Source organism: Biomphalaria glabrata, chromosome 14 (assembly GCF_947242115.1).
Source record: "Biomphalaria glabrata chromosome 14, xgBioGlab47.1, whole genome shotgun sequence".
NCBI lineage: Eukaryota > Metazoa > Mollusca > Gastropoda > Planorbidae > Biomphalaria > Biomphalaria glabrata.
The window spans coordinates 11,873,844-11,886,119 of NC_074724.1; the positions used below are offsets into that span (position 1 = coordinate 11,873,844).

General features: G+C 36.3%; 1 protein-coding gene across 1 annotated transcript in view; it reads left to right on the forward strand.

Moving 5' to 3' along the window:
* Window positions 1-1,305: 1,305 nt before the first annotated feature.
* The window catches only part of LOC106071944 (uncharacterized), a 50,328-nt gene continuing 39,357 nt past the window's right edge, over window positions 1,306-12,276 (forward strand). Inside the window, exons 1-3 of the transcript XR_008774590.1 lie at window positions 1,306-1,717; window positions 9,637-9,957; window positions 11,552-11,839. The gene's annotated coding sequence lies outside the window, so the exon portion shown is untranslated. The remainder of the gene's footprint in view (window positions 1,718-9,636; window positions 9,958-11,551; window positions 11,840-12,276) is intronic.

Sequence of the window (12,276 nt, forward strand, 5' to 3'; positions counted from 1 at the left end):
TGAAAATATAGGATCACAACATTGACTTGCAGAGGTGACTGAGAAGTTTGAGTGATTGTTTGAATGATTGTAAAGACTAGATAGAATTTCACTATGGACATATTTATCTATCATAAAAGAAAACAGCTAATCACATTTGAATTCAATCTAATGTTTTCGGTATCAAACCTGAAATTTAACCTGAAATAAACACCGAGTGTCTCCAGGACAGAAAGATCTAGATCTCCAATACACTAAGGAATGACATTAAACTGTTCGGCGTTGTGCTCTATGTTATCAACTGCGTGTGTGTTTGTTTGTTTCTATGGTGACGGTGGGAAGAGATTAGCGATTTGTTGGTGGATATGTAGTGTGAATGGTGCAAGGTAAACAGCATTGACGTCAGCTGTCATGGATATAGAGCAGACGACTCCATAATGTTAGAGTGAATATCCGTGTTAAAAATTCCATTTTATATTATTTCTTAAGTCTACTACATTTCATTTTATCTCAAGTGGATTTGATCTATATTGTAATAAAATTTATTTATAGTATTGTTCACAAAGAAGTTATTCAAGATAATAGATATGCGCCATTGAGTTATCGACGTGGTAAAAGGTAGACTTTCCCCATGTCTGGGTATAACTGCAACTCCTGTCCTTCACGTGAAGTTTTGGGTCAGGTGGAACTGTTATCACTGATAGGAGAAGGGGAATAGAGGACAACTGACAGCAAGCAGGGACATAGCTAGGAATTTTCTATCGTTTGGGGGCCCGTGCCTTTTGCGTAATATTTTAATTTTTAATGTTACAAAACCACTCATTTAGAGGCCCCCCTCATGTGGGGGCACAAGGAGATTTTCAAATTGTCCCCCTCCTCCCCACCCTAACTACGCCACTGACAGCAAAAAAAAAAGACAATCCAACAACGCAGAACAAATGTAGACGATTAAGCCAAAGGACCAACCTATCAAAGCCCCGGATGTTATTGGCAAGTTCATTGGAAGTTTGGCTCAGTGAAAGAAAAGTTTATTGCTCTGTAGACAAGTTTAGATGGAAACACTAAAAAAAAAAAAAAAAGAATGTATATTCGCTCATCTTCATGAAAATATTATGTCATCCAAAAGGTCAGAAGGTATTTAAGACTTTTCTTTGCTTGCGATGCTCTTCAAAGTATCATTCATTTAGTGTCGTCTAAATTAAATGGCGCATTGAGTCGTAGAACTGTATACATTTTACTACTTCAGCATAATATTTAATTAAATTATAATTAAATTACTTATCATCGGAAAAAACAGCTTCAGCTCTTAGTCAGTGTTGAGTAACATGAATTAACCCCAGTTAGAACAATCACATTTGAATCGATGCACTTGTCGACACACTTTCTTGGTTATCTAACCTTCATTCCTTACTCACAATACAAAGATCATTGTTTTTATTTAATATGACCTAAAAAAAAAAAAAGGAAATGTAAATCCCACAGTGTCTATGTCACTTGGCAAACTCTTGCAACCCATAAACTTGAAGTCATGCTATAGAATAACACGAAACCTATCAACATTTTTTTAAAGGAAAAAAACAACACAGGAACATTAAAATCATTGTTTTTTTTCATATGAAGTGAAAAATAAAATGTATAGTTTCTAATAGTTGTAACATGTATTTTACTTGTGTGTCTGAAATAAATGTTATCTTCAAAGCTATTGTGGTTTCATGGATATGTTTTAACGGAGTATTAAGTAAGTAATGGATTTCTCGTCTATTATATGTTTTAAAACTTTACCTTTTTTCGGGTCATCTTTTCATTATTTATAGAAAAATGGCATACTAAACAATGTGTTTATCGCAACCAAAGAAATATTATTAGTTAGCAATGTCCACTAGAATCCCCATGCAGTTTAATAAAATACATACATCAAAATCTATATATATAATTCTCTTCATGGCTCAAGAGTTTTGACGAGAAGAAGACGTAAAGGGAAGATCACTCTTTTATTTCTGAGGGGAAAGAGTTATCCTACGAAAAAACAAGAGGCTGGAGAACAAGTAGTATTTACCCGTCACAACGGATGGCTGCCTGGTCGTGCGGTTTGCGCGCTGGACTGCTGTTTGAATTTATCGATAGTCCTGGGTTAAAGCACTGCCCACTCCCATCCCCCTTCGTCCTGCGGGAGGTTTGGACTAGGAAGTAAACTATCTTCAACTCTGAAGGAACATCCGAAAAAAAGTAAAACATTTTACAAACAAACATTTTACAAACACTAAATAGCATGGCTCGACTTAACCATTGTGACCAAGAAGTCATGGAATGAGAACAAGTAATCTACTCTGTATATTCACTAAATAGCAGGGCCAGACTTCAAGGGCCCTATGCGAAACGGATTTCGCTTGGCCAATTTTGGGTAGGGAAGCGGACAATAAGTGAAATTTAAGAGTTTGTATTAAAAAATAAATTCGTCTATGCATTTTATTCATTCTTTACTACGTACAGAATTACTATACGAGCCTTGCGTGTAGCAAAGTCATACAGTATATCATAATAATTCTATTTACTACATAGATCACGCTCAATAGCAAGAATCCTAAATGCTGCTGGTAAAATCATTGGCAAAAAACAAACCCCATTTGGACAGTTTTTTGAGACAAACATCTATAAAAAAGCTAACAAGATCCTCGAATCACCCTTTGTGTCAGGAGTTTGTGATTTTACCATCACAAAAGAGATACAAGACACCGACAGCAAAGACAAACAGACACAAACACTCTTTTGTTCCCCTGGCAATTAAATCATTAAATAAGAACAATCTGGTATAAACTTTGTCACATGTAAATTATGAGTGAGTCTGGTGTGAATGTACACTTTGGTTTCTTATAGTTATAATGTTTTGTGTTTGGTGTAATGCACAAATTGGAAGACAAATTTCAATACGGACAATAAAGATTATTATTATTAATATTTATTATTTATGTTTCAATCTATCTTTGAGAATTGTTGACCACAAGTAATTCTTCAGATTACACAATTACGGCTAATGCATAATGCCGTTCTTATTTATTGCGCGTACGATTGGCGTTTTCCATATTGAATGACACCCCAAAATGACAATTTTGTCTATATATTTCCCTATACCAGTATTTCAAGGACTTTTTCGTATATTTTGGGAGATTTCCAGGAGCACCTGTTAAATCGACAGGAGGGCGCAGGAAATCTGTTTTAAGTTATAAAATGGTTTAATTTAATAATTTATACACCTTGAATTAGCGCGGGTCCTATGAAAGTGTGAGTCTTATGAAATTACGGGGCCCACTGCGGTCGCATAGGTTTGCAGTGGCCTAAGGCTGCCCTGCAAAATAGCGGCATATGCTACGCCGCCGGTCGACTAGTAACGAATAAAACAGCTAGTATATACTTCCATATCTAAAATCTTTACAAAGTTTTCTTTCTGTTTGTCTGGTAAAAACAACAGTGTTATATTGTGCCTAACAAAACATGGATTAATTTTTTTTAAACAAACAATATAGTATAGTAGGCATATAAGTTGGACATAATTTAAAAACAACAATTAATAAGTAGCTTTTTTATATTATCGAGTGAACTGCAGTGCTGCATCATACCTAAAGAACACTTAACTAAAGGATTTTTTTTACGAAATGTATTTTTCTTTAGGATTTGAATAAGTGATTGAACCTTTACAAAACAATTAGATCAATTAGATATTCATTAAAATATATCAATTAGGCCAGGTTCACATCTAACTTCACATTCACTTTCACCTATCCCTTGGTCTGCTGAAATATTTGTGAAATTCAACATCAAAAACATTTCATAATGATACTCCTTAACACCACTGGCGGATCCAGAACTTTGGAGTGCGGGGGGCGATTTTTTTCCAAACCCTAACCCTAACGCCCAGTAAACCCTAACCCTATCCATAAACGTGCGTACAGCATATATATATATATATATATTCGATATATGAGAATAAAATCTTCGGCAAAAAAAAACAGAAAAAAAAAACAGTCTTTCTCTTGCAAGCTTGGGGGTCTGGGAGCGCGCTGTAAGCTTTTTCAGTGGGGTTCGGGGCGAAGCCCCGACGCCCAAAAGCGTTTCTTGCATTTTTCTCTGCAGAAACGCATTTTTCTGACATCTACAGCTCATTATTTATCATTGGGGTTCGGGGCTTCGCCCCGATGCCAAAAGCGTTTTCTTGCATTTTTCACGGCTGAAACGCATGCACCTGACATCTACAGCTCATTACTTATTAGTGGTGTTCGGGGAGAAGCCCCGACGCCAAAAGCGTTTTCTTGCATTTTCTTGCATTTTTCACTGCAGAAACGCATTCTTCCGACATCTACAGCTCATTATTTATCAGTGGGGTTCGGGGCGAAGCCCCGACGCCAAAAGCGTTTTCTTGCTTTTTTCACGGCTGAAACGCCTTCTCCTGACATCTACAGCTCATTACTTATTGAAAGCGTTTTCTTGCATTTCTCACTGCAGAAACGCATTCTCCTGACATCTACAGCTTATTATTCATCAGTGAGGTTCGGGGCGAAGCCTCGACGCTAAAAGCGTTATCTGGCATTCTTCACTGCAATAACGCATTCTCGTGCCCTACAGCTCATTATTCATTCTATTATAAAGTGCCTTTTGTATAATAAGAAAAATATGAATTTATAGTCCCTTAATACATTGCAAATTAAACTGATTTGTTCTTTGAAAAGATTAAATACCCCACATATTTAGATTAAGGTTTTGAGGATCGCCGCCGAAAAAAAAAATCGATTAATAATATTCAATAAAGTTCTAGAATACATTGTGAGTTATAGTCCTAAATTTATTTAACTAGAAAAATATGACATAGAGTAAAGGTTGGAAAAAGTCGACTAGGAAAAGATTATCTGGCTTTTGAACTCATCTCAACCGTGACTGTTATATTGAAAAAATTCGTTTGAATTATAATTTTTCCAAAGCAAAGTCTTTCTTAAAATAGTTACGATAAATTCATGTCAAATTACACAAACTCTGCCTGGAAAGGGCAAGGGCGGTAAAATGAAAACTATTAATTCTCGCTCCTTTTTATAATTTCTGCTATTGATTGCATTTTGCATTAAAGAATAGGGGTTGGGCGACTCAATAAAAGAATTTACTTTATAGCATATATAAATTATATTAGTGACAGATTTTTTTAATTTTGTAATTTCTTACTATAATACAAAAAGAAAAAGTATTGATTTGTCCGATGGGGGGAAGGGGATTGCATGTATCGCACTTCCACCTGTTTATATTATATAGATATTCGACTAATTTTGTTCACATACTATAAAAGTCCATAAAAGTAGGACCCCTTCCCCGCACTCAAAGGGTTTAGATGGGAAGGGCGGTGGAGGTATTTTCTCTTCCCTTTCCAATCGGCCAACAGGTGAACGAAATTATATAAAGACCGGTTAAAATACCAATAACAAGTTTTAATCATATAGATATTTAATTGATTCTGTTAGCAAGCTGTGATTTCTACAAATAAATAGGACCGCCCCCCCCCACTTGAAAGTTTATGGTGTGGGGGGGGGGCGGATTGATGCCATCGCCCCCTCCCGACCCTACCAAATCGGCCAAAATACTAGAAAGGGGGGGCGAAATAATCTAAAAAAAGGTTGAAATATAAATAATTAGTATATATTATTAACATAAGTAATAAATTCGCATACAAATTGTGTGAATTCTATACCATAATTCGTCCGCCCATACCGCCCCCCCCCCTGGATCCGCCAGTGCTTAACACTTTACTCCATGTCATAGAATTCCCAAAACATATGTCCTTCCTCTCTGAGGACCCAAAAATAACTCACTTTACTGACTCTCTTTAACTGACTGACTGTTCTTACTGCCTGTATCTAACTGACTGCTCCTTACTGACTATAACTAACTGACTGCCATCAAGTCACTGGTTAACTCAAAGTTAAACGTGTTTAAATGTGTTTGCCTTCTAGATTCATGAGCTATGAATAATACTCATAATATTATTATAGGGTATCAACCACATGAAGCCGACTTTGAAGTGGTGACACTCTCTTTGCAACCTTGTTTTTATTTAAAATTCGGATCTGCGAAAGTCAATAGACCACTTAGGTTTCTTTGTTCTTATACGAAAGACTAAAGACAGTATTTTTTTTCCCTATTAAATTGTTCGGCACGAGAGCTACTGGAGACCAATTGGCAGGTTATGAATTAGGGACCATTGAGACGACCGAACAACACTCCAGCGCGCATACCGCACAGATATGTTGCCATTCATATGTGTCAGCCTGGTTGGATTAAGCTTGGTGAATGTCCAATGGTAGCGCAATGGATAAATTGATGCTAGAAGAAATTAAAATAGAGAAGCTGTATTTTAGAGAGAATTCTAGCAATCTTTTAGTACCTTGCCAAAAAAAAAAAAAAAAACCAGCGCATTTCGTGGAAGATCATAGAAACAACGGTTAAGTTTTTAGGGTTGAGATGCTTGACCAATTCGACCCAACCATGCAACTAATGCAATAACACGACTAGTACCTCAGATTTAGGATTCAATGCGAGCTTATAGACCTGATGTCATATTTTCCCGTCATATTTGACTGCACGCTTGATGCTAGACACAAAGAGCAGATGTCTTTTACAAAGCGTTTTCTGGACATAACAGTTTATGTAGCTAAAGGACCTATAGTACAGTACTTACATACATAGAATGTTTTGTAACAAAAAGTAAGGCTTACAGCGTTAGAGGCGGACGATTCCGTTAGCGTGAAGTGGTACGGTATAATGGGTATATATATATAGTCTAAACTTACGGTTATGGGCCCCGCATACGACGTTTGCCCAGGTATCCGCGCACTGCTAAGGACATCTCTAATATAAGTCATCCAGTTAAAGGATTCAAAATTTAGATGTCAAATTAAGCAGTATACATAACCATTAACAATGTGTACAAGAACAGCTGGAAAAAAATCGATGCAATGGTGGTAATTTATGGAAAGAGGTTTTTTAAAAGGAAAGGAAGCAACTCATAGAAAAGCTATTAGAATTTATGGGCCAGAGGCACTAGCGGATCCAGAACTTTGGAGCGGGGGGGGGGGGGCGAAGCCCCGACCCCATAAGCGTTTTCTTGCTTTTTTGACTGCAGATACGCATTATCCTGACAAGTACAGCTCATTCTTCACAATGTATTTCGGGGCGAAGCCCCGTCGCCAAAAGCGTTTTCTTGTATTTTTCACTGCAGAAACGCATTCTCCTGACAAGTACAGCTCATTATTCATCAATGGAGTTCTGGGCGAAGCCCCGAAGCAATAAGCGTTTTCTTGCTTTTTTGACTGCTGATACGCATTCTCCTAACAAGTACAGCTCATTCTTCACAATGTAGTTCGGGGCGAAGCCCCGACGCCAAAAGCGTTTTCTTGCTTTTTTCACTGCAGAAACGCATTCCCCTGACAAGTACAGCTCATTCTTCATCAATGGAGTACGGGGCGAAGCCCCGACGCCAAAAGCGTTTTCTTGCATTCTTCATTGCAGAAACGCATTCTCCTGACATCTACAACTCATTACCCATAAATGAAGTTCGGGGCGAAGCCCCGACGCCAAAAGCGTTTTCTTGCATTCTTCACTGCAGAAACGCATTGTCCTGACCTGAAGCTCATCATTCATACTATTAAAAAACGACCTTTCGAATAATGTTGTACTTGAAAAATATTCTAATTTGAATTTATAGGCCCATAATACATTGCAAATAAAACCGATTTGTTCCTTGAAAAGATAGGATACCCCACGTATTTAGATTTTTGCTTTGAGGATCGCCGCCGAAAAAAAACTTATTCGATAAATAGTATTCAAGTAAACTCTTGTATAAATTGTGAGTTATAGTCCCAAATTTATTTAGCTAGAAAAATATCAGATTGAGTAAAGGTTGGGAAAAGGTGACTATGAAAACATTTTTTGAGTTTAGAACTCATCTCAATCATGACTCTTATACTGAAAAATTTCGTTTGAATTCTAACTTTTCCAATGCAAAGTCTTTCTTAAAATACTTATGATAACTTCATGTGAAATTACAAAAACTCTGTCTGGAAATGGGAATGGCGGTAGAGTGAAAACGATTAATCCTCGCACCTTTACTAATTTCTGCTAAAGATTGCATTGGCATTAAAGAATAGGTATGGGGCGACTCGATATAAGAATTTAATTTATAATATATATAAATTATATAAGTGACAGATTTTTTTAATTTTGTAATTTCTTAACTATAATACAAAAAGAAAAAATATTGATTTGTCCGATGGGGGAAATGCGATTGCATGTATCGCCCCTCCCACCTGGTACAACCCTTTTTCATTTAAATTTACTAATGATACAATTTGAGATTAGAGTGTGGTACGACATATTTACAATGGGTCACATATCAATACGTAGTTTATATTATATAGATATTCAACTAATTTTATTCACAAACTATGATTCTCCACAAAAATTGTCCGCCCCCCCCCAGCACTCAGAGGGCTAGAGTGGGGAGGGCAGTACATGTAATCGCCCTCCCCCTCACCCCACCGAATCGGCCAAAATACCAGAAAGGGAGCGACATAATATAAAATTTATATATTAATTCAACTAATTTTGTTCACAAACTATGATTTCTCCATAAAAACGGACCGCCCCCCCCCACTCAAAGGGTTTAGGTGGGAAGGGCAGAAGAGGTATTCGTCCCCCCCCCCCACACCAATCGGCAAACAGGGAACGACATAATATAACGATCGGTTAAAATATCAATAACAAGTTACAAGGATATAGATATTTAATTGATTTGTTAGCAGGCTGTGATTTCTACCAATAAATTGGACCGCCCCCCCCCACTCGATAGTGTAGGGGGGGGCGGGATTGATACCATCGCCCCCTCCCGACCCCACCAAATCGGCCAACATACTAGAGGGGGGGGGCGAAATAATCTAAAAATAGGTTGAAATATAAATAATTAGTATATATTTTTAACATAAGTAATAAATTCGTATACAAATTGTGTGAATCCTATACTAAAGTTCGTCCGCCCCCCCCCCCGAGTGGGGGGGGCGATCGCCCCTACCGCCCCCCCCCCCCTGGATCCGCCAGTGGCCAGAGGTATATGTGTATGTGTGTGTCTGTATTTGTCTGCTTCTGTCTTGAAAGAAAAGGATACGTTCAGATGAATACTAGTGATGATTTTCTTTCCTTGAATTGAGATAAAATGTGTTGTGACTAAACAGGCCCATTCTGAAGCGGCGATTTTTGTCACAGTTCGTGCTGAGAATGCATTTGTTTAAGGCCTATTAGAAAGGAAAGTTATTTTTCTTTTCCAAGACTGCATCAGTCATTTCTGTCAATAACATTTTTGAGAAATTTTTGTACGAAAAGTTAAAACCCATTGATAATGAAATACTTTTGGAACATGTCAGGCATATATTACAGAGACTAAACCCAAAATATAAAATTTCCAACAGAATGGAAATAGTTGTTCAGGGAAATGTATAATGTATTGCAAAATTTATTTCATTTTAGAATTATTAAAAATTTTAAATAAATAATTTTAATTTTATTTAATTTTTCTAAAACAGAAATATCATTGTAAACTAAAATGTTATATGTTAATTTTATATTTTTCAGGTCTTCAGACATGTCGAAATGATTTCAATGACATATATAGGGTCCAAGATGGAGACAAAAGTGTAGAAGTGACATTTTGTTTTACTGATTTCCAAAATCCAATAAACAATATTGAAGTCGTAATAAAACATAATAAAACGGAGTTTCGTGTCCATAATGAGAAAGTGACATTCCATTGGAAAATAGAGACTAGAGACATTCATGTTTTACATATTTACATATTTAATATCACCGAGTCGGATTTAACTGAGTGGTTGTTGTCTCTGATAGATAAACGAACTCAAATCAAATGTTTTGAAAAAAATTTCAAACTGTATACAGGTAAATATGTCAGGATTTTTAAAATATTAATACACGTAATAAAATTGCTATTTGTGTATATTTTTGTTATTTTTATATTACTATACATGGAGTACGAGCCGAGGGGTTGAGCTAAACTTAAATTTAAAGAACCCTAACTCAGTAAACCTCTAAAAAATAATCCAGGTATTCCTGCATCACGTTTCAAATAAAATAATTAACATATTGTTACGTATTTCTGAATCTTCTGGCTAAATGTACTAGTAGGCACACAAATAAAAACACTGCAAAGAACTTGACAACTCAACTTTCAGCTTCATATAACTTTATTGACTATTAACTCTCACAATTCGTCACTGCAACATGTAGCGTAGAAGACTGTATAATATCTGTCAGTTAACAGTTAGCTATACTTCGTTGCAATTCATCTCTTCTCAATTTGCATCGAGCCGTATTCCACAGAACAAACCACCGACACACTTCCCAGTGTCGCTCCAGGTCTCCCAAAGCTGAACCAAGTCGTACTCAAGTCTACCGAATAAAAGCCGTACACGTCTTACATCGACTGTACCGAGTGTAACGGCTCAAGTCCACTGTAGTTCGTTGTATAGACTTTAACGACAGTAGTCCACTCCAGTTAACTCTACCCTAGTTAACTTCCATCGAGTCGTACACATCTCTCTTCTACTGTCTCGCACAGTTGACAACAGTAACGACGACTCTACCGACGACTCTAAACTCTACCGATGACTCTACCTACGACTCTACCGACGACTCTACCGACGACTCTACCTACGACTCTACCTACGACTGACTTTTCATATTAACTCTCAGGTTTATATAGAATCCCTAATAGCTTCTCGAATATTGCGAAAACACTGCTAGTATCTTCTGAAACAACATGTGAGGGAACGTCACATCCTGTCTTTGTTTATACATGTAGATTCCAGAGAACACCCGCTGCAGTGCCATCTTGCCGGGGTCACACGTACTGACCTCTAACTGTCACTGTTCATTAGTAACTGCCCCCTTCTTAGATCTGTTCGTCCCCTGGAACAACACGTAAGGAAACGTCACATCCTGTCTTTGTTTATACATGTAGATTCCAGAGAACACTCGCTGCTGTGTCATCTCGCCAGGGTCACAATTTGACGTCTTTTCACTGTCTATTTGTAACACTATGATTAGGTTAAGTCTTTTTTGTTTTATTTTGCGGCGACGAGAGGTCCAGTGGAACAGAAGTCATGGTACTGGATAGTGTACAAAGGTGAGAGGGTCAAGGCAAACATCGTATATCACAATACCGAAGTAGTGAAAGTTGGTCCTACACCAGAATACAGAAAAAATATGAATTTGACATGACGAAAGAAAAATGAGTATCTTAAGAATACAAATATTAATTATATTATTATTTATTGATATTAGGTATTATTATTATTATTATATTAATATAAATATTAATTATTGATATTTTTTTCCTTGTTTTTTTTTTAATTTTACATTTTATTGTAATTTTTAAAAGAAATTACTTTTAATGCAAAATATCTCAAAGAATGGTTATTTTATTATTCTATTACTTACCATAAATTTACAGCTTTAAAAAATCTATTTGCAGATGAAGTACCATTTCAATTTTATATATCCAGAAAAAGTGATGCAAATGAACAAGAAGCAATATTAGTTTGTTCAAGTTCTTATTTTCCTAAAAAAGTACAGATCATTGATCGATGTGAAGGAGTAAAACTCGCAGAAATAAATTATAACCCCAAAAATTATAAAAGAACTTTAGGGCTAAGACATTATATTGACTATTTAACGTCGTTTTCGGAAGCTTATGAATGCAGAATATTTGATTTTCAAAATGAAACATCATCAACATTTCTGGACATAGAGAAGGAGAATGGTAAGTTAAATTTTTCTTCATTTTATTTGAAGGATGATCTAGAGTAAAAAAAGTGTGAAATGAATTTGATTTCTTATGTATTAAATGTTATGATTAAGAAACTATAATTATATTTACGATCTAGTGAAATTATTAAATATGTTTGAATATCCTATCAAACGAACCTTTTTGTTAGCCTGACAGTTTGTTGAGATTCTAGAATTAAGAAATGTTAATGCATTATCATAATTTATCATGACCAAAATCATATACGTCAGGTAGATACTCGTAGATAGTTAGATACTTTTAAAATCATTACGCAGCTACTATTCACGTGGCGGAAGAGTGATAAAGCGATTGGCTTCCAAATCTATGGGCTTCGGGTTCAAATCTAAGTGAAGACTAGGATTTTGAGTTTCGAGATTTTCGAGTCCAGCTAACCCTAACGGGTGCCTGAC